The sequence below is a fragment of the Carettochelys insculpta genome, chromosome 1, assembly GCF_033958435.1.
Source record: "Carettochelys insculpta isolate YL-2023 chromosome 1, ASM3395843v1, whole genome shotgun sequence".
Classification (NCBI taxonomy): Eukaryota; Metazoa; Chordata; order Testudines; family Carettochelyidae; genus Carettochelys; species Carettochelys insculpta.
Genome location: NC_134137.1, coordinates 264715859 through 264738822, shown reverse-complemented (window position 1 = coordinate 264738822; position 22964 = coordinate 264715859). Strand labels below are relative to the sequence as shown.

Here is a 22964-nt window from a genome sequence, read left to right as displayed (position 1 = left end):
AACATTAGCTAGACTAGAACCTTTTAATCTGTTCTTAGCAGTGTAATACCTGATATCTTTCACCTGCCACCAGACTTGCACACCAACCTCCATCATAATCAATCCCTAGCCCAATGTTCCCTGGAAGCCCTGCACTTCTGCAGCCACTCATGAGAGAATCCAATGTTGCCCAGCTGATTAGCAGAGCACCCCCCACCTAGGCTTCTTGTTTCCACTGGTGATGCACAGTCACGCATGCCCAGCAGGATCAATGGAGCAAGGGAGGGAGGGAGGGGGGCCTCAGCTCTGCTTCCCAGCAGGGGCGGGGCCAAGAACAGAAGTGTAATGATATAACCAATGTGGTTTCTCTACAGCCATGTTGAGAGGCCCAGAGCTCTTCTGCAGCCAGGATAAAGAGCAGCAGCCGTGAACTGTGAAGCTACAGGTCACATACTCATATCCTATCTACATTTCAGTACAACAGCATCACATCGGGCTGTTAAGAAGAAGACCACATCCTAATGCACCCCACTTTTATCAGATAAAGAAACATATCTCAAGAAAACTTAGTTGATAGCATTTTGTCTGGCAGGCAATGACATCAATAGCTGAGGTTGTGGAATCACCGTTCTGTGATGATTGTCTTCACTTTTCTACTGCTGTCTGTATAATCTCTGTCTGGTTTGCGGTTGCTCCCCTCTGCTGTATAATTAGTTTTGCTAGGTGTAAATCAGTTAAGGTGGTGGAGTATGGCTGATTAGGTAATTCTGTTACAGTATGTTGTGACTGGTTAGTAAAATTATACTAACATAAATGATCACATTATAGCTAAGCAGGACTCACGTTTCACTACTTTAAACTGGAGTCCAAGAAGGAAAAAGCAGGAAGGGGAGCAGGGATGAAAGAAGGAAGGCCTTAAGGAGAAAACCTGGGAGGACTCATCCCCGCCCCCGAAGACCAGCACTGCCAGACTCTCAGGTGCAGCAACCAGCATCCAGAGAGTGACTTTGTCTGTCCCAACAGGGGAAGTCTGCCTGCCTGCCTTATCAAGGTTGGTGAGCATGTTACTGTGTGCTTAGCATGTATTCTGCTTTCTTGGTAATTGTAAATAGAGAGTAACAATATAACTGTATAAGGCTTTTTCAGTGGTACAAACCTTGAATACCTGCAGGGAATTATGCCCTGAGCCCTAGGACTTGGGTAGGGGTGGGAGTTTAAATTAACAGAGTCGCGCCTTGAGCCCTATGGATTGGGTAAAGGTGTGTGTGTCCCTGAGTGTGGAAGGGATGAGAAATTTGTGTGGGTAACAGAAGAGGCATGGTCAAAGGGCGTGAGGTCCCTCTGTGCTACTGCTTCCCATCAAAGGGATGCAGAGCTCTGGCCCATGCCAAAGTAGCTGCAGTGGCAGCTGGAGCTCCAGCCTTCTTTAAAACACCCGGCCCCAGGGGTAAGTCCCCCTTTGCCCCAACCTGTCAGCGGACTTGCACATGCCTCAGTACACAGAAGAAGGTATTCTGCACATAGAGGGAAAAGATTAGAGAGAACATTGACCTGGACCTCTCCCCCACCACTCCCCAGGTGTCTGGCAAGCAGGGATCCAGCCAACAACAGGACCTGCTGGTACTGCTGGGAGTGAGGAGACAGAAAATACACAACAATTGTCCACTTGTAGGAAAATGTCAAGACACCTGCAGGAGGGCTTGGATACAAGACTGTCCCTTTAGAGCAGAGGTTCCCAAACTTTTCAGCATCACACCCCTCTTTCGGTTTTTGAGAAACCCTCACCCCCACACCTCTTCTTTACCGTCATCCATCCCCCTTTTTAACAGAAAATTCAATTCGTAATTTAAAAGAAGCACAAAAAATATAAAAATGTCATTTAAAATTAGAAATAAGCACAAATAATTTTTCTTGGCCCCTTGCGGGTGCCTGTTGCAGCCTCAGCTGGCCAGCCGCTTGCCCCCCTCAGACCTGCACTGCTGGGGCCAGCCACCCACCCGCCTGCCATCTGCCCAAGCCCCATACTGCCAGGACCGGCCACCCACCCGCTAGCTGCCTGCCCGAGCCTCCCACCCAAGCCCCACGCTGCCAGGGCCAGTAGCCTGCCCACTATCTTAAGCTGGCGGAGCACCATGCTGCCAGAGCCAGATGCTGGAGCCAGCCGCCCACCTGCCAGCCCAAGCCACCCAAAACCTGTGCTGCCAGGGTCAGCTGCCCACCTGCTAGCCCGAGCCATCTCAGTCCTGCGATGCTGGTGCCAGCCACCCAAGCCCCGGGAGTCCCCCAAGCTGGCCAGCCTCCTGAGCCCCATGAACCACCCACGTGAGCCCCTTCCCTCTCACAAAACCAGGCACAACCACTCCTCTGCTTGTATCTCATCCCCCTCACCCGAGCCAGGCACCCCCAGCCCTCATCTAACCCTATCCTCTGCCACCCTGCAACCCACACACTCTCACCTTTGCAGGAGGCAGCTAGCTCCACATGCATCTTCATCAGCTGCCTGCTTTTTATAGCAGCTGCGCCTGGTCACCCACATACAATAGCTAGGGCTGAGAGCTGGAAGTGAAGGCCAGCTCTTTCTTTGGATGGGGAGAATGATGTGGGGGCTGGATCGCCTTGCTCCCCTGCCCCGAAATTGCTTCACACCCCCCAGTTTGGGAAACCATGCTTTAAAACGAGACATCTAGTCACCCTAACTGCATACAGAAGCTTTCCTGCTTCCTGTGAACAGTTACATGCATTCAATCTGCAGCAGGATGCATTCTGTGAGTGTTTTAAAGCTGGCCCGCATTTACATGTACACGTTATGGGTGAGTCAGGAATTTATGAAGCCCCTTAGCTATGCACGAGCATCTGGTAGATGGTGTATGAACATCAGGCAAGCACAGAACTGTGTGCCTGAGCGTGTACATGTGAAAATGTTTTAAAACAACTTGGAATTTTAGAAACATAGGATATACCACACTGGAGCAGCCCTACAGTCAGTCTAGCCCAGTATACTGCCTGGGACAGCAGCCTGCACCAGCTTCCTCAGAGGAAGGTGAAGGAAACCTTGCAAAGGGCAGGTGTGAGTTACTGTATTGTCCACGAAAGACTCGTCCTGAGCTATGATAGTGGGAGAGTAGCTTAAGCCTTGAAGCTGGAGGCTTTTATCCTTCCAGACATGTTCTTTGCTTTCTCTACTATAACTTAGCACATGTTGAACCTCTGTAGTCCAGCACACTCAGTTCCAGCAACATCCATGGTCCACCATGATTTTAGTTAGCTGGATGCCCACTTATTATGGGTGTGACAAAGTGTCCTGTGGTCCCATAAAGTCAGCTTACAGCCACCAGTCCTGGCTCTCTGTTCAGTGCTGTTCTTTAGCTCTAATTTACCCCTAAGTGTCTTCTAAGAGCCCAATGAGCAGTGGAAGTGTTGGTAATGCTGCTAGACAATGTTGACCTCCCATTGTTCAGCAAATCCTCTCATTCAGCAACAGTCAGATCCCAAGGGTGCTGGACTAAGGAGATTCAACTGGTATCACATTTTGATTCTGACAGTTGCTCATCATCTCTCAGTTCATAGCCTATTTGTGTGTGTTTGTTCACTAATATCAAGCACTACGTGACACGATCAGATTTCTAGATACTGTACCATACTGCCTTGGTGTTCTTTTCTCTGTGCTAATTTTGGAAAGGGCTCCCCATGTTATTTGTCATATATCTTTTGTTCAAAAAATAAAAGTGGTTGGTTCCATTCTTGTAACACCAGAACATTTTGGTCTTTCAGCCAAAAACACTAATTAATCCCATTTGTAGCAGTGCTTTTAAGCACATGGTTAATTGAAACACAGGAGAAGTCCCCTTCAATTTAATAAGACTCCTCACATATTTTAATAGCAGCACCTGTGTAAGTGCTTTGTTGAGTTAAGGGGGGCGGGACAATCATATTATGATTTTATGAAACCCTAATTGTACAGTACAGTACTTAGTATTGGAATGGCACCAAGAGCTTTGCACAACTAAGTTGTATCACTAGCACCAAATCAGGACCATAACTTGTTTTTGCTGTGGTCTGGGTTTTTCTTATTTAATTCCCTTCCAGTTCATTCCTTTAGCCATGTATATATATTAAAGAACGTTATCTACACAAAGTGGGCCAACTTTTCTCCTTTCCTTACATTACATTAAAGGCCATCACCACAGAAGTCACTTGAAGGGATCAAGCTGATGCTTGTAGGGTTTGTTCCTCTCATTGGATGTTCTTAAAGTAACACTTTTGAGGATGCTTTTCACCCAGGAGTCAGAATATTTTCAACAGGTGATCATTTTGCCAAAGGGATGTACCAGAGGTATCAAACTGCTGTAATTGTCAAAGCATGTTCAGAGGGATGATAATCATGGATCCTCATTACAGGAGCTTTATTCTCATGCAAATTATGCAGCGAAGCTTAGCGCCCATAGATGCCCATTGCCCCACCCTGATTTTGTTTGGTTTGCCCACCTATTAGGTATGATCTTAATTAAACAATAGATTCCACCTGGAAGTACAAGTGGAAGCTCCTTAGCTGACATGATCCCGCAGTTGTCTCTTCAATGCATATTCTATCATGGGGCTGCTTCTGAGGGCTAGGCTAATTTTTTAAAATAACACTAATAATATACCCCATAGGTAACCTCTTGTGGTGGGTATCTCCTCGGAGGTGGTAGTGATAGCAGCTATTGATGCTCAGTAGCTAGCTGAAGGCATTTTATTTATTAGCAAGCAGGCAGCACTGAAAACTCAAACCACTATCATAGGCATTATCTAGCTGTGCAATGTTCTAAGCAAACATCCCCAGGAAGACTGGGGCATTTTAAGAATCAGATTTTAAAACACAAAGAAAAAAATATACCATTTGAACTTTTGTGTATAGAAATTATTTTTCTTTGGAGGGAGCAGGGCGGCCAGAGCTGCTAATTATACAATAGCCAAAGTAATATAGTGGTTGAACATTTTGAATCCTCCCTATGTTACTAGAAACGTCTAAAATCACCTGTTTTTAGTGTTCGGTTATTAAGTTTTACAGATGCGTTCTGAGTTGGAGGAGTTAGAGTTTGATTGTATGATGAAGGTAAAGGGACATAATCAAAGCTGTGCCCCTTAAAATTAGACAGCAAGGCTTTGCTTTGTTTTGTAGGATTGAACGTCCCCATCATCTGGTCAGCTTTGCTTGGTTTAGCTCTGGGAAAAGGCAAGTTGTTTGAAATGCATAAGGATTTTGCAGGTTTTGCTCTTCTAGAGTCTATTGGCTCCTAGGACCTGAGCAAGCCCTGCACTGAGCAATACTGACTTGTACTGGAGGTAGCCCAGTTTGAATGACTGACCAAAAGAAATGTCACCCTGGGATCTTTCAGAGAAGGAAAGAGGAAAAGTAGGGAAACGCCAAAAGAATCCCTCTCCCTCAGAACTTACTTGTGAAAGAAATAAAATAAAATGGAGTAGAAATGCTGGAAAGACACAGTAAATGAAAGCAAATACACATTATTGCCCCAGCTGTATTGCTGACTGGTCACCTAATTGAGTAAAACAAAAACAAACAAACAAAAACCCAGTCCTGTAGCACTTTAAAAACTAACAAAATAATTTACTAGGTTAAGAGCTTTCATGAGGCAGACCAACTGCTTCAGAGCTGGAAAAGATCTGATCTGAAGCAGTGAGTCTGTCTCAGAAAATCTCATCACCTAATAAATTATTTTGTTAGTCTTTAACGTGCTACAGGACTGCTGTTCTGTTTTGTGAAGATACAGACTAACACAGCTACCTCTCTGGGACTACTCACCTCACTGAGTAGTTATTTTTAGTTTGTTGCAACTTACAAGAAAGAAGCAGGTAGATTCCCCTGCCCTTCTAACCCTCAGCCTGGTACAAAATCTTTGTGCTGAACCAGCTTTGGGGTTAAGTGATTAGAATGAAAGGACAATGAATTATATATTAGTCATTTAAAACATTCTTGCTTGTTGATAAATATCCCCTTAGAAGTCTGCAGCTGAAATCTCCTTACTAAAATGGTCCTTTTGCCGTGCACAGGCTGTATTGTTATTGCAGGGTTGCATTTGTTTTAACAGGGGAAATGACTTCATAGAATTATCAGGACTTTGCAAATGGATGTGAAAAACAAGACAGGCCATTTTAAAGAATGCAAACATAAGAAAGTTAGGTCTTCCCAGTGTCCCTGTGGAGACCTAATCTTGCTCTCATTTAAATCAGTTGAAGTTTTGGCATTGTAATGAACAGAAGTAAGGGTAAGCCCTGATTCAACAAGGACTTAAATATAAATGATGTACTAAATTGAAGCTTCAGTTACAATTACCTTTAAAATGTCTCTGTCCAGATACAAAATATTTGTTAAAAATCCTCATTTCCTCATTAGTGGTGTTAAAAATACTAGATCATTTTAAAAAATCAAATTAGTTTTCACATGTTTGAAGATTATGTACTTCACGCAACAAAAACAGGCTAGTCGCTCTCACTTTTTGATCTAATCGCTCTTACTTTAGTTCAAGTGCACTGTAATTTAATACAATTTCCTCTTTTTTGGTTTCAAATTATTGCAGGAGAGTATTTAAATCTAAATTAAAAATGGTTTTCAGTGAAATAAAAATAATAAATTCCACACTAGGTTGTGTAATTTCAGTTCAAACAACACCTAGTTTGGGGGCCTAAAACACATGCATTTTTTTTGTAATATTCATTATGGCTGTGTCTACACTCACATTCCTCTTTCGAAAGAAGTATGCAAATGAGGGAAATAAAAATGCAAATGAGGTACAAATTTGCATATCAAACACCTCATTTGCATATTCTTATTTCAAAAGAGCTTCTTTCGAAAGAAGAAAACCAGTGTAGATGCTGCTCTTTCAAAAGTAAACCCGATCTTTGAAAGAATCCTTCCCATAAAAAAATGGAAGAAGGATTCTTTCGAAGATGGGGTTTACTTTCGAAAGAGCAGCATCCACACTGGTTCTCTTCTTTCGAAAGAAGCTCTTCCGAAAGAATATATAAATGATGTGCTAAATATGCAAATCTGCACCTCATTTGCATTTTTGATTTCCCTCATTTGCATACCTCTTTTGAAAGAGGAATGCAAGTATGGATGCACCCCCTGTGCCTACACGTGTCCCTTCCTTCCGAAAGGGACATGTTAATGAGTGGGTTCGAAAGATGCTAATGAGGCACTGCAATGAATATGCAGCACTTCATTAGCATAATGGCAGCCGCGGTGATTCTAAAGTGCGGCTTTTTGAATCACGCACCACTCGTGGAGACGGGACCTTCCGAAAGGACACCTTCCCCCCCCCCTCCAGTTTTCAAAAGGCCTTCTTCCAATCACCCACCCTATCTGTCAGGATGCCCACAGCTTGGTATGCATTTTTTCATTCTTTAAACAAAACAAATAAAAAGTAAATAAATAAAACATTCATTATTAAGGTGAGATTTTAAGGGAGTAGCTTAATTATATTTCTAATTTCACATAACCATGCCACTGTGGTACTGTATGAGTGCACAGACCTTTCTGACGTAATAGTAAAATCTATTTAAAGTGAAATCAGTTTCAACATAACTCTGCAGATGTTGTAACACAGAACAGCTGCTACTGAGCTGTGTGTGAATGAGGAAGATTGCAAAAAAGTGTATTTTGAAATGTCTCATTTTAAATGTAAAATTGTTTGAACTATATTTAAAGTGAATTGCATATGCAAAAGTCTTTCCTCCTCCTCTGCCAAAAGGCATAAGCTTTCACCAATGAATGTGTAAGTTTTATCACTGCTGTCAAAGGTGCAGAATCAATCAGAAATGAGTGGAAGATTTGGCGGGGAGAAAACCTGGGTTACATTTTGCAAAAGGCAAAATTAGGAATAATCAGTGTTGGCTTTCTAAATGGTAAAACATACATATCAGAATTTTAGTATTTAAAAAGGAAAAACAAAAATACACCAGAGGTGCTGAAACTGGTAGTGCTGAGCATGCTGCTACACCCCTTTGCTTGGCGTGGTTTCCATGGCACATGGGATTTACTGCTACTTTCAATAGCGCTCAGCACTCCCCGTATATAAATTGTTCCAGCACCCCTCTATAGCAGGAATTAGTTAAATGTAATATTTGCCCTGACGAATGATGAGAAAAGTCAGGTTATAGCTATATTAAAAAAATACTAACATCACAAATATATGAACAAGAGGAAGTTTTGTAAAAAGAAATTTTTTGTAACCAAAAATCTTTGACACATTATTTACTAATAGTTTAAACCCTTTAAAGATACCACACCTCTGGGCTATGACTATGAAACAAGTAATAAAGTTATAATTATTGTATATATGTACAGCCACATTTGTAGTCTTTTCATCAAATCTGGCTCAGTCATTGGCTCACCTGTCTGACAAAGACGGTGTTTTTGTGGAAGCCAATCCTACAAATCCCTCAGAGCTTCTCTCTAGAAGTTGTGGCCAGCGCAAACATGGAGCCAGCCTTGACTAATAACTTTTGGACTGAGATTAGGGAATATGGGGAATTTCTCGAACTATCTCCAAAATCTTGGGACTTTTGGTAAATGGTTACAGTCTACAGGCATTGTGGGAGAAGGTGGTATCTAAGGCTGTGGCAAACATGAAACAGAGTAAAATGGAAGGCTTCCAAACTATGTATCTGAGAGAATCAATTTATCACAACAGAGTATTTACTTAAATTGTATTATTACTTTCTAATGTAAGCAATTCTTCATCATCATCATCATCATCAACAAAAACCACAACCATTGGCTCAGTGCCTGTTGGTGTCTGATGCCTCCCTTAATATTTCCTTCAATCTTTCCCTGTTCAGTGCAGATTGGCTTAGTTTTGGTATACTAGGTCTGCACCAATCTGCTATATCATCAAATTGCTTGTAATAATCTCTGTATTAAAAGATCCATTTTGTGCCATAGTTTGGGAACTTGGAGCCAGAGGTGCAAGAATGTAGCTGCCTTCCTGTCTACCTCGGCCCAAAGGGGGACAGACTTCCTCATTCTCCGTTGGTAGTAGGTATTATTTTAGACCATTGAGAAAGTTCTGGCATTGTCAGTTCTTTCCTAAGTAAAACTGAAAGTGAGCAAACTAAGATTAGCCGGCCCTGGAAAACAGTGGTGCCCGGCTTCCCAAGGGGCAAACTCAGGCTCTTCCGCTGCTCGCTGTAGGCAGGTATCAACGCAGCCGCGGTAATCCGAAGGATCTCGCTTGGAAGATAAGCAAAATCCTCACTCAGGGGCAGTCAGATTCCTTTTCCCCGCACCACCCCCAGCGCCAAACACAGACAGACACGCCCGAACGAGTCGTGACTGAGCGTGACAGTTAGCAAAAGGTCTCCTAAGCAACTTGCAAAGACAAGACTTCCAGCACCAGAGATCGTTCCCCGCTCTGGTACTACACAGCAGCACCGCTCATTGTTGTGATTCCATTGGCTACAATCTCCTCCTACTCCATCGAAGGGGGCGGAGAGTGCGTTATTTGTGTGAAGTCACTGCCTTCGTCACAATGAACCGCACCACCCCCCTCCTCCCAGGCTTCCCGCGCGGCCCTTTCTCCCTTAAAAGGACAATGGGGCGCGCGTGCAAAAGAACTCGATTGAGTAGAATGGAGCCGTGGGAACCACGCTTGCGCAGACAGAGAGAGAGGAAGGCGAGCTATGCAAATGAGATTGGACTGGAGCAGCGGTTGCATGCAGCCCGGGAGAGCTGCGCTCTGAGGCTGCGCACTCTGCAGAGGAGGGGGCAGCGCGTCGCACACAACACACCACGCTATTGATTTGTTGGTGGCTGCAGTTTAGAGGTGAGTGATTTAATTTGTTTCCCCTCCGCTTGTGAATCTTTTGGAGCAAAAAGTAAGACGCATCCTTGGTTTCAGGTGCTTTGCTTTGGTCCAGGCAATAAAACAAGTTCTGTTTGCAGGCTGTCTTTTGCTGCAGGGAAACCCCTTTCCTGTCCGAAACAGTTTTGACACACGCTGACCTGTGTCCGACAGTCGATTTTTTTTCTGTCCCGTTTTCAAATAATAAGCGGAGTGTTATAATGTTTGAAAGCTAACGTTGTCGTGAACGCGCCGCTTGCATTGTTCCCCATCCAGCTTCACGGTGGGACTTTCCGTAAAGTGAAATCAAAATGTGCTCTCCCGAAGAGAGAGAGGGCGAGCGAATGCCCAGAGACACAGCTGGGAAAGTGATCCCAGCCAGGGCTCTGGGGGAGAGGAACTGTGTGCTCAGTTCAGGATGTTATCGGGGACGATCACCTTAAGGGACAGTCGTGTTTTGAGTGGCTCGGGAGCCTTTTCTCACTGTTCTTTGTAAGGCGGTGGAGGCTAGAAAATGGAATGTTGCTACCACTTCGCATGGTCCAGTCAAGCGATCTGGAGAGAAGAACGGGGGCTCGTTTAGTTTTTTGGGGGCTGGGGGGGTGAAGTGGGGTGATCCGCGTTTGGCCTGTTGCGGGTGCTGCTCCCCAGCTCCGTTGCGGCCCGTTACTGTAGGCACGCGGTTTGGCGTTCTTTGCTCCGCTTGGGTGAGGGATGCGGATGTGATCCGGAGAAAAAGAAAGAGAACCCGGACGGCCAAATCGCTCGGGACTCCGGAGCCCGCGTGGGCTTTGGAACGCTTGCGAGAGAAGCGTTCCATTTCCGAACGTTCCCCGGGCCCGCGTGCATTTCGGTTGCAGATTAATACACCTGTAGCTGTTGTTTCTGAGCGCACAGAAGTTGTTGCGTCGTGAGTGGCGGGGGGCAATCGTTGCAGCGGCAATGCACGTTTTCTCTTTCGGTGGGGGGGAGGGGAAAGGGGAAATTGTTGTCTCTGACTTGTTGGGTTCTGTTTTAGAAGAGATATCGGGACTGAACGCTCAAAGTGACCTGAAATGGACGTTGGGTGTGGGTGCGTGTGCAATGTGACATGACACGTGCTCGTAGGGTGCGGGGGTTCGCTATTAGTTTTTAACCTTTTCTGTTGCAGGTATCTTTGTTGTCGATCAGAGGTGTCCTGTTAACGGCAGGACAGAGCGACTTGATGGTGATGGCGTCTTGCCACTTTCAAAGCAGAGTGCTGGTGAAAGTAACTGCTCTTCGTGTTTCCTCTGTAGTGAAAATGTTCCCGTGTAGAACACAACTAAGTTTAACTTCTCGTTGCATTTCCCGTTTCGCGGGAGCTCGTTTTTCTTCCCCACCCCCACCCCCGGGTGATCAGGAATTTTACCGGGGTGATCTTTAAATATCGGAGTGTGTTGTGCGGAGCAGTCCCACCTCCCCTTGATGCTGCGCGCAGGCAAAGCCTGGCTGAAGGGAAAACAAAGGGCTTGCATGTGCTGCAGGCAGTGCTACCTCCACAACTGTGTGACTGCAATCCAGTCCCCCTCACCGAAACCCGGGCTGAGATTGACGAACAGGGAGAGGACGGCTGGCGGGGGGGCAGTTGACGCCACAGGATTGGCGTCTTGGGAAGTCTTGAGCTTGACTTCGTGTGCCTGGCAGACTTTTGGGGGGGTGTTAAAAGTTGAGGTGCACGCACGCTGCTGCAGGGTTACCCTGCCGCGTGCACGGAGGAGCGGGCGGGTTGGTGTGCCCAAGAGCGGGCAGCGCCTTTCACTTGGCGGTGCCCAAAGTGCAGGTTGCTGCTCGCCGGGAAGGGCCGCTGCCCCGGGTGGCGATGGCTGCTTGGCTGGGGGGTGCCGCGGAGGCTTTAAAGGGCTCTTTGCACGGCTCCCTCCGCCGTGTGTGCGCGTGTTTACGGGAGCTCCGGAGCTCGCCCTTTGAAGTCGAACTGTTGCCATGTTTGAATTACGTCAGGGTGAAGCCATGAGGAGGAACCAGCCCCGGCCTCGCGGCAGCTCCGTGCAGAATGCGGCGCGGGCAGGGCCCCGCTGGACGCCCCGGGAGCCAGGCGCGGGTGGGAGGGTGCAAAGCGCTGCCCGGCCGCTGGGGTCGCCCCTTTGGTTCCGGCCGCGGCGCGAGGGAGGAACTTTCGCTCGGGCTCTCGGCCCGGGGCGCGCCCTGGCGGCTGCCCCCGGCCCGCCTGCGTGTGCTCGGCTTCCGACGAGCCGCGCCGCGCCCCGGGAGATCGGACCACGCTCCAGCTCCGCAGCAGCGATCCCGTCCCCCGCCGGCCGGGGTTAACCCTGGGGCGCCGCAGAGCCGGCGCTCCCGCCGCCTTTCAGGCCGGCTCGCTGGCATCTGCCGGCCCGTGCTGCACGCCTGTTTACACGTCCTGCCAGCCGGGCTGCGCTCCGGTTCCAGCGCCGGGGCTTGGTCCGGAGCAGGTCTGCCGGGTGCCTCTCTCTCCCCTGCCAAGCGGCAAGCCCAGGCACCCCCGCCGGCCCTGGTGGCTGTGGTCCGCCAGGCGCTCGCAGGAGTCGTGCCTCTTCCCGGAGCCCGCCGGCTTGTCTCCTGCTAGAAAGCCCCGTCCTCACCTCGGAGGCGGGACTCGGTCACCGCGGGACGCCCCAGCCAGTGCGTGCGTGTGACCCGCGTGCTCCTTGTCTACCTGATCATCATGGCCTCTTTGAAAAGTAGGTCGTCCTTGCTGAGGTGCCTGGGTGGGTGGTCTTTGTGTGGGCAGGCGGTGCTGCAGAGCTGCTGTGCTCTGGCGCTGGGTGGCCCTGGGCTGTTTGTCTCCCCCACCGCGGCTCTTACCAAGTTTCGTTTCACTTTTAGTCTAGTTACTCTCTGACTGGGGTCCGGCTCCCAGAAAAACTTCACCCCCGCCTCACTTTTGGTATTAGGAACAGGCAGGCAGACGTCTGCTCTGAAATCCTGTCCTGGCTGGTACCAGGTGGAGGGCTGGCCTTGACTTCAGTGGAGCTAGGAGGTCAGCCAATGTTTCTTCCAGTTGTTTTTCATCTGTGGGCAGAATAAATTTAATGTGCACCAAGGCATGTGTGAATGTGCACCACCAGTAGAAGCAGACGCTGCCCATTGTGGGTAGCTGTGGGTGCTCTGCAAATCACCTGCGTGGCACCTGATTCTCTCCTGGGCAGCCACCCAAGCACTCAGTTTGTACAGAACACTTGATTTCAGCTCTGAAAAAGAGGTTGTGTGCGGGCAGAGGGGTGGGAGAGATGGTCTAATTTTTTGAGAGCTAAATCCTCTTGAAAGCATATAATTTAATAATCTGCACTAACCGGCACTGTTAGTCCAGTAACTACATAGTTTACCAATTTGCCCCCGGTGTGTTTTTTGGTCAGATTTTTAGCATCTCTTTATTGCCAAGTGTTTTAGGCAAAAAAATAACAATAGAACTCTTTTCTTTTGTGATTCCACTTTATATTATCACGCCCGCTACAAATATCTGATTTCAGAGGGTTACCAATTTAGTTGTGAGTTAAAAGTCAAAACAGAACTTTAAGATACATTGATGTAATATAAAAAATACAAAAAAAGTGTGGTGGTAACTTGGATGGGGCTAGCATTTCCAGATAAAGTCTACAAGGAGTCCTGTGGCACTATAGACTAACAGATATTTTGGAGCATAAACTTTAATGGGCAAAGACCCACTTTGTCAGATGCAATGTAGTGAAGATTTCAGAGGTCTAATTCTACAGGCTCATGAAAAGGAAGAGTCCAGAGTTGAGGAGGTCAATTCAGTCAGGGAGGGTGTGGCCCATTTCCAGCTGCTAATGTGGAGGTGTGAACACCAAGAGAGAAGAAACTGCTTTTGTAATTCTGTTCAATCCTTGGTTGATAGTGTCAAATTTGCAAAGGAATTGTAGCTCTGCAGTTTCTCTTTGGAGTCTGTTTTTGAAGGGGTTTCTGTTGTTGCAGGATGGCTACTTTCAAATCTGTTACTGAGCATGCAGGGAGACTGAAGTGTTCTCCTACAGGTTTTTGTTTGTCATTATTCCTGATGTCTGATTTGTGTCCATTTATTCTTTTAGGTAGAGCCTGTCCAGTTTGGCCAATGTGTGCGTGGCATTGCTGGACCATGATGGCATATATTGCAATAGTAGATGTGCAGGTGAATAAGCCCCTGATGGTGTGGCTGAAGTGGTTAGATCCTGTGATATTGCTGCTGGTATAGATGTGTGAGCACAGTTGGCACCAAGGTTTGTTGCAGGGGTTGGTTCCTGAGTTAGTTGCTGGTGAGAATTTGTCTCAGGTTGGCAGGCTGTCTGTAGGCGAGGCCAGGCCTGCCTCCCAAGGTCTGTGAGAGTGAGGGATCACTGCTCAGGATGGGTTGCAGATCACTGATGATGCTCTGGAGAGGCTTTAGCTGGGGGCTGTATGTGATGGCCATTGGTGTCCTGTTATTTTCCTTGTTGGGCCTGTCTTGTAGCAGGTGGCTTCTGGGTACGTGTCTGGCTCTGTCAGTCTGTTTCTTTGCTTCCTTGGGTGGGTACTGTAGTTTTAGGGAAGCTTGGTAAAGGTCTTGTAGGTGTTTGCGTCTGAGGGATTGGAGCAAATGCAGTTGTACCTTAGTGCTTGGCTGTGTACAATGGATTGTGTGGTTTGCCCTGGATGGAAGCTGGAAGCATGTAGGTAAGCGTAACGGTCTGTGGGTTTCTTGTATAGGGTGGAGTTTACGTGACCATGACTTATTTGCACTGTGGTGTCCAGGAAGTGGGTCTCTTATGTGGACTGGTCCAGGCTGAGGTAGGCAGTGGGGTTGAAAGACAAACCTATCCATGTTGTTTGGCATAAAAGTCTGTCTTCTTTCCTTAGTATGCTCATCCCTAGCTGTGGTTTAGAAGGCATTTCTGTCACGGCTCTTGTTGCTTGCTTTTTTTGCTGTACTGTCTAGTTGAATGAGCAGTGGCTAAATCCTGAATTCCGTCTCTATGCAAAATTCCACCGACTGACTCACTCTCTGAGTGTTTTGTTGTCATTGTCCCTACACATACGCCCCCTACCCTGCCCCACTCACCCTAGATTTTCCTCTGTAGATTGGCAGTCTTCTGGCTCCATGTAACATGATATTTGCTCTGAATGTAAATGAAGAAAACTCTGTAGTTTGACTTATTGCACATCGTTTAGCAAGAAGTTGGTCCATAACAGTATCTAATTGGCCTGAGGATTTTAAATCAGCAGTTGTATGTGCTTCATAGCTTTCATAAGTGAGTTTAGGTGTGCAAGATGAGTGGCCTGATCTCAGACGTGTGTGTTTTGTTTTGGCATTTGAGGATTTACTTCTTTGAGGGTGAGGGCTTGAAACTTTCATCTTTGTTGAAAATGAATGCTTGGATTCTATAGAATGTAATGGGAAAACCCCTGAGACCTAGCAAGGAAAATTTCTCTTTGCCACTGGTGAATGGGCAAATGTCTCTCAAATGGCTTGTGGGTGCATTTACAGTAAATAACCAGTGGGATGGGCTGATTGGAGGAGGGAAGAACCATTCAGTGTTATGAGGCCAGACTTTCAACATTGCTCAAGTGCCTAGTCTCCACAGCAGGGGCCAAACAGAATAGTAGAAACAACACAGTCAGAAGTATGGTTTTTTGTTTTGTTTTTTTTGTTCCATATTTTTTCTTTAGTTGAGCAATGAGGGGATGACACCTGTGGAACATACTGTTTATCTACACACCAGGCACAGCCCAAGAAGTGGAGCAGGTGCAGGGGCATTGTGGCTTGTGTCTAGCTAAACTATTGTGTAAGGTTTTGTGGGATTTTTTTTTCCCAAACATGGGATGAACCTCTCTAATCTAGCACTCCCTTGTCTGGCACTTCTGTAATCCAGCATGATTTTAGTTAGCTGGATGACCACGTATTATGGGTGTGGTCAAGATTTCAGTGGCTCCATGGAGTTTTTTTTTCCAGTCACCAGTCCTGGCTTTCAGTGTTCGGTGCTGTTATTTAGCTGTAATTTACCCCTAGATGTGTTCTAAGAGCCCAGTCACAGAGAGGTAGCCCTGATAGTCTGTATCTTCCCAAAACAAAAAAGCAGTTCTGGGACACTCTAAAGCGTATAGGACTGCTTTTTTTGTTTTCTAAGAGCCCAGTAGGCAGTAAATTCTCTCAGCCAGCACCAGTCAGATCCCAAGGGTGCATGACTAGAGGCTCAACCTGTAGGAGGAACAGATTTCTTGAGTTTGAGAGTGCAATGGATGCACGAGGCTTTGGACTGATCACTCTAATGATGACAGGATTTGGGGACAGGTCCAATGCCCATAGGAGTAAGTGGCATTCATTGGATCTAATCTTTGGCAGGTAGAATAGAGCTCAGTTGTCCTCTCATTAAGGCTGATGGGAAAACTGCAAGTGATGTTAGCGGTGTCGGATCAGTCCATAAATGACAAGAGGTGGAATTTTCAAAAACACTTAAAGATGTTAGATTCCCAGCACCCACTAAAACTCTGGAGGAATTGTGCTCCAAAGTCCTTCCGTCTCCTCTGAAAATCTCCTGTCCTGAAGTGTTAGCTGACAGATGACTTTCACTTGAAAGCCTAGTGCCTAACATTTGTGGGGTTTTACAGATAAGTCAGATATTTACTAGGCGAGTGTGTGTGTTAATTCAGACAAAGTTTAGTTACATTTTCACAAACTAACCAATGACAAAACCATCTTTAAAATTGTGAGTCTGGGGTACACACTGATGCTGAGCACTTCTCTCTCTGTCACCAAACTGTTAGCCAGGGCTGGGTTTCCATGCGCACTGTAATCATTCCTTTTTATCAGCACTGTGTGACTTGACACATTGTTACACTGGGTGAGATTAATAGTTACTAATATTGCCAGTTTCCTTGAAGTCTGAAGCAGCAGTTAGTAGTGAGGCTTTTTACTGCGTGAGAGCAAGTGCCAGAAGAAACAGTAAGTTTGTGGTTGGAAGAGGCAGCTTGAAAACTGAGAGGATCACCAGAATGGAGGGGTGGGACTCCATTTCATAACTCTGAAGACTGGCCCTTGTTTAGATTATACCCTAACATATTGTCTGGTAATCTCCAATCAAGTCAAAATCCAAACATGGGCGGGGCGGAAAAAGAGTTGGATTACTCCATTAATGAGGATATGTTTGTGTCATAGGTAAAAAGTGTAAAGCACTTTAACTAACACGCACACACCGCCTCCACAGAGCTGCAGTACCCGTCAATTGTACTACTGCTAAAATAGCCATGAGGTAGTATTATTGACTTTTAAAACACACTTTATAGCTAATCTAAGCACTATACCTAAATACACAGGCATTCGTTTCTTAACCTGAGTATCACGTACATTTTTAAGACCAGCTTTAGGATGAGCACTTGTGGTCATGAGTTCCCTCCTTAGCTGCATTGATCAGGTCCCCAGTAGGAGCTCAGGGCTTCACCAGGGAGCATCTCTCCCCACTGGCCCCCCCAGGACATAGCTGCTGCAGCCAGTGGAATGGGGGTGCCCCACCTTGAGCCCCCTCCAGCCTTGAGCACCTTACCCTAGTCTTGAGCCCCTCTGCAAATCTGGAGCCCCTTCCTCTATCCCAAGTTCCTTATCTCCAGCCCCACCCTGGAACCTGTGCCCCAACCCTCTGCCCCCGTCCGGAGTCTCCTCCCACATTCAGAACCCCTTGGTCTTATTCCTGCCACCTGAATGTTTTTATGCGCATCAGTGTGACAGTCGTGTCGCACATCACCTGTGTCGCACGTCACCTTCACATAGGTGCAAGTGAGAAAACGCGTTTTGCTCGGGGGTAGAAAAAAATTAGAGGAAACTCTGATGGTCAGGATGCTGATTTACAAACGTCGTGTAAGACTGCAGCAGTTCAGAAAGCACATGGCCCCAAATAATGCTGAGCCATTGGTTTGTTACTCTCAGATGAGTGTTCCTAATGGAATCCCCAGCCCAGCTCAGACAGTACCTCATGTTTTCCTTGGAGATCTCCCATCCAAGGGCTAACTGAACTTAGCCCTGGCTAGGCTGTAGGAGGTGATAGGATCATGGCTCAAGCTGGGACGGCTGCAGGTGGAACACATTCCCCTCCTCCAATTATTTTTCCTCTGAGCATCTCGTTGTGTTTTGTGCTTTGCACGGCATACTTCAGCTTTCCTGCCCTAGCAACCTTTTACAAAAGTACCAAGTGACTTAGTCATTAAGCTGCATTTTTAAATGGCCTGAATAATTTAAGTGCCTGTGTCCCACTGAAAATCAGTGACTTTTGAAAATTTTTCCCGCAGTGGTTTTGACGCAGCTAAGTACACTACAGGCGGCTCAACCACAGTAAAGAAATGTCAGCTGTTCTGATTTCTCAGCAGGGCCGTTGGTTGTCATCTGTATTTGGTACGTTGTATGGTTTCATTGGAGTCAGTGAAACATGGTGGGCACAGCATGGTTGCAGAGGACTAGCCCCACATGAGCTCATGTTCTTGGAGGTAAAACGTTCCAGGAGGTCTAGTTTTAACAGTTCTGTCTCTTCCTGGGATTTGTCAACCAGCTACTGTAGGGAAGGGGAACCTACAGCTCATGGCTCCTACAGCACAGCAAGTTGGTTCCAATGCCCCAGGGTCTATGTGCTAAGGCTGTCACTGGTTGGAGGGGGCTGAGCCTTCCAGGCTGGATCAAGACAAGCTGTGGGAGGGATCTAGCCCATGGGCTCTGCCTGGCTGGGGAGAGGAAGCTCTTCACCCTGAGCCCCCTTCCACATACCCCTTCCTGCCCAGATTAAACACACCCCCAGCCCACCCCTGCACCCTACCTCATGCCCAGACCTCACACATCCAGACTGCTCCTGTACTGTGCCACCTACCCAGACCCTGCATCCCAACCCAGTCCTTGTCTGCCACCTCCCACACACTTGAGACCTTCATTTTTGACCCCACTCTAGATCCTAGGGATGCCGTACAAAATGTAGTAGTCCCAGACCTCCACAAGAGTTAATATGGTGGTGAGGGGAAGAGCTCTGAGCCTTGGCACTTGCCTCCCTTGCACTCCAGCACCACAGGGGAGCCCTGGCACCCCAGGTAGTATGAATGAGGCGAGCGTGTGTCTTTTTTTTTTTTTTTCCTGCTTGTCAGTTGGGGCCACGTTCATGAGGTTGGTTTGTTAGTTTGTTTGTTAGTTTTTTGCTTCTTGCTTTCATGTGGCCCTGACTGATTTTTCTGTAAATCAGTGGCCCCCAACCCACAACAGGTTCCCTGCCGCGTTCAACATTTACAGGGGGAAGTTTCATTAGAAAGTGCTGATACAGTGCTGGCTGCAGTACACATTTGAAACATTTCTTGATCTTTTCACCAACATATGTCAGATGGACTTTTTTCTGGAAAGTGCCTGGGGAGGTGGTGAATTTTTAGAACAATTTATATTATATATGGAGTTTCAAGGCTGCACGCTTCAGATCCTCCTCCTCTCATTTTGCGCTAGAACACTTTCACACTGGTAGCGCTCCATGTGTGAGAGTGCTCTTTTTATTCCACCCTAGTTTTCATACAAAACAAAGCAGCAGAAATGTAGCACTTTAAAGACTAACAAAATGACTTGTTCAGTGATGAGTGTTCATGTTACAGACTCACTTAATCGGATCAAGTGGGTCTGTCCCACGAAAGCTCATCACTGAATAAATCATTTTGTTAGTCTTTAAAGTGCTACATTTCTTCTGCTTTGTTTAGTTGGAGGACCGACTAACACAGCTACTTCTCTATTACCATTCAGATTTCCTGTTTATTTCCTTGGAGTCTTTCCATGTCAGACGCATTAAAACACAGCTAGTTAATGTCCAGTTTTAACTTCACAACTCTGTAGTGAAGGTCTCCTTTTAGATGACACCTTTTTGGGATGAATGACTCATTTATTGAATGTTTAAAGTCATACCCTAAGCCGGAGGACATCACCATAACACTATTGATTTCAGTGGGACTTTCCCAGCTCACTCCAGCCAGGGAGAGGCTTGAAGTATTTACTAGGTAGACTGTCAGCTCAGCTCATGGCATCTTACTTAAGCTGTTGTGGAAGAAGTCATTGTTCTTGTGTACAGGTGTGCATTCCAGAGCTTATGGTCTTTCTTGATTTCAGTTTGGTTAAAAATACTCTGGGATATTGCTCTGCTTTATCCGTGTCAGATAGAAACTAGCATTGTATGATTTTGCTGACAGGAGCAGTCTGCATCAATGTGGACAGACCAAATCCTCAGCAGCTGGTAGGCAGTGTGACTCCACTGACTTCAGTGCAATTGCACTGCTTTATACCAGCCAAGAATCTGGATAATTTTTGTGGCCCAGAGGAAGAGGTCAGGCAACATCATAGTTCCTTCTTACTCCTCTCTGCCCTTCTAAGTGTAGAACTAGGGCTGTGCAAATGGGGAATGAGGTCAGGGCTGGAGCAGAGTGGCAGGAATGGAGCTGGTGTGGAGTGTTTGGAATGCCATCTTTCTGCTTTTCAGATAAGTGGTTTTCTTTGTGAAACAGCCAAGCAGTAGTTCTCTTCAAGTGTCACAGATCTCAGGTGTGTGATTCTTTTTGCTTGTTTGGGCATAAAAATGGAATTACATACCTCTCTGAGCTCTTTTTGGAGATGTTGTTTTTCCCCCTTTCACCCTCTGTGGTCAGGAAGAATGCAGAAGGAATCTGGAAAGGCACGAGAAAATAGCCACCCTGCCCCCTTCCCCCCCCCCTTTTTTTTTTTTTAAGAAAGAAAACTAGCAAGCAACCACCCAACAATAAATCCCTGAAAGTTAGTTTCTCCCGCCACTTGGAAAGATTGGAGTTCAGGGTTTGTTTCCAAATCAAGACTTTCAGGCGCATCTGATGCAGCATGAGCATTTTCTCTGGATCCTTGCTTCTCTTGCAGATGTTAGTCTCTATCACTTTTGCAGCGGGAACTCTGATCCTCAATTCTTGTCCTAACAAGTCTCATAAAGAGGAAATTAGCTTTGTGTGTGGCATAGGCTGGCTTTCTGCCCAGTCATCCATAGATCCGTGATGTCTTTCCTTCCCACCTTCCCCCATTTTATTGACTAGCCCCAGATCTGTTAGGAAACGGAGCCCCTTTTGCTTGAACGTTTCTGGGGTGGTAGCCTTCTGCATAGGGGTGCAGGGTTGGCCCCATCTCCCCTTGCCGCAACTCATCTGGCAGACTCACAGAGGAAAGTTCACCTTGCATCCTTTCAGATTGTGGCAGAGTTGCTGCTGAGCAAGAACTCTAGTCAATGAGAGCTCTCTGCATATGCAGCTCTGTCATCTTTGTTAAAAACAGAGGGGAAACTCCCACAGGTCCCTTTCCTGCCTGGCTAGTACAGTGCACCCTCTTACACCTGCCTCAGGCTACAGTAAACCCTCAAAATACGCGGCTTCAAGCTGCATGTAACTCATGTTAAGGTGAGTTAAGCACAGCTTGAAACTGCTCTGTGGGCTCTTCTCCCTGCCTTCCCCCAGCAGCCGGGCTGTCAGGTAGGCAGGGAGAGCAGCCAGGAAACTGACCAGTCCTGGTGTGCTGGTCAGTTTCCTGGTTCCTGCCAGCCCAGGGAAGCCAGGAACCCGGCTACAGCCTGGTTCCTGGCTCCTCCCTCCCACTTGCATGAAAATTTGAGTTACACGGGGGTTGCAAGAACCCAACCCCTACATAACTCGAGGGTTTACTGTACTTCAACCACTCTCTGGGAGCATGAGTGTGTTCCCCCAGAGAACCAAGAGGAATTCTGTCACCTCAGCCAGAATTCATTGCTGCATAACAGCCCCTTCTGATTCTTACGTGGCTGTTGATTTAAAAGACCTAATCAGATGTGTAAGTGGATTTAAATATATCCAGCCAAATCCTCAATGGGTGAAGACTGATGTAGCTCCTTTAACTTTGGGGGCCATTACAGGAGCACTAGCTAAAGATCTAATACGGGGTTTCTAATTTGGGGTCTTAAGAGACAACTTTACAAGATATATCCCTTAAGGGACTAGCTATGCAGTCTGTCAGCATGCCTCACTCCCATGGAGACTAGGTGTGAGCAATGACGACACACAATTGCTGCTTAGAATAGAAGAGCAGACACTGTTTTAAGTATAGTAGGGCTGATGAGTCCCCTCAGATGCTAATGTGATCTATATTAGCTATTGAACTCATCAACTGACAGTGTTTTAGGTGTTGCAGTGTTCAAATGGCAACTGTATGGATTAAATGTGACTCTGCCCTGACGCTTTCCATTTATAACACTGCATTTGGTCACAGTTGTCAAAGAGAAATCTGTTTATACTTGCGGTTTCTCTAGTAACTTTTTCTCAATGCAAGAATGACGTATGGTGACACTGTTGCTGTCTGTTCCTCAGCTGGGGAACAGATGGCACTAGCTTTCCTTCCATTGAAATTTGGTGCTGAAAGGCTGCGCGTGTGAGAGTGGAAGCAACAATCTCACAATAAAATATTTACTATAAATATTGGATGCCAATCCTCGTTCGAGTGTTAATTGTGAAATGGTGATTCTTATCGTACGACTGTATAAATAGTCACTAATGGTTGAGACATCCCCTTTAAGGTCAGAATTTCTTTGAGACTCAAGCTTACAGTGAACAATCAAGACAGACTTCGAAGTCCCTCCTCTTTGCATCTAACTAGAGTCACAGCATTGAGTTGTCATAAACAAAACCTAAACTGTTACAAATTCCCTGGTGTATATGATCAGTGACCCTCTGAAAAGGTTTATTAAATACAGTATTGCCAAGAAACTGTTTCTTTTGAACGTGCCCATTGAATAGTAACTACATGCATAAGCAAACTTGCAGAATATATAAGTTCATAGTGCTTGGAGTCATGATTTTTTTTCCTTTCATGTGAATGCTGTTGAGGGAAATTAACTGGATCATATTTGGCTATGTACAATAAACTCTTTCATATTCAGCATTCTGTCATTCAGAACTCTCAAATAACCAGCATTTTAACCATAAGTAAATTTTGGTTAAGTTTTCCATAAGAACATTATAATCAAAGTAAATACCAATAAATAAATATAGTATAAGTTTACAGTGTGCAATACTACTGTTGTTGATAAATAACATACTGTGCATACCTTTTTGTTTGTTTCAAAATGCCCAATCTTGTTTTTCTTTAGTATTATGCATTGCTAAGTAAACAAC

The 22964-nt window shown here is 46.2% G+C and overlaps 1 protein-coding gene across 3 annotated transcripts in view; it reads left to right on the top strand.

Moving 5' to 3' along the window:
- The first annotated feature begins 973 nt into the window (after positions 1–973).
- The window catches only part of SINHCAF (SIN3-HDAC complex associated factor), a 33697-nt gene continuing 11706 nt past the window's right edge, over positions 974–22964 (top strand). The window contains exon 1 of one of the 3 annotated variants that reach the window (XM_074983783.1): positions 974–1030. The gene's annotated coding sequence lies outside the window, so the exon portion shown is untranslated. Of the gene's footprint in view, positions 1031–9724; positions 9804–12411; positions 12521–22964 lie in introns of those variants that run through there. The other 2 variants (XM_074983781.1, XM_074983782.1) reach the window with 2 other exon arrangements.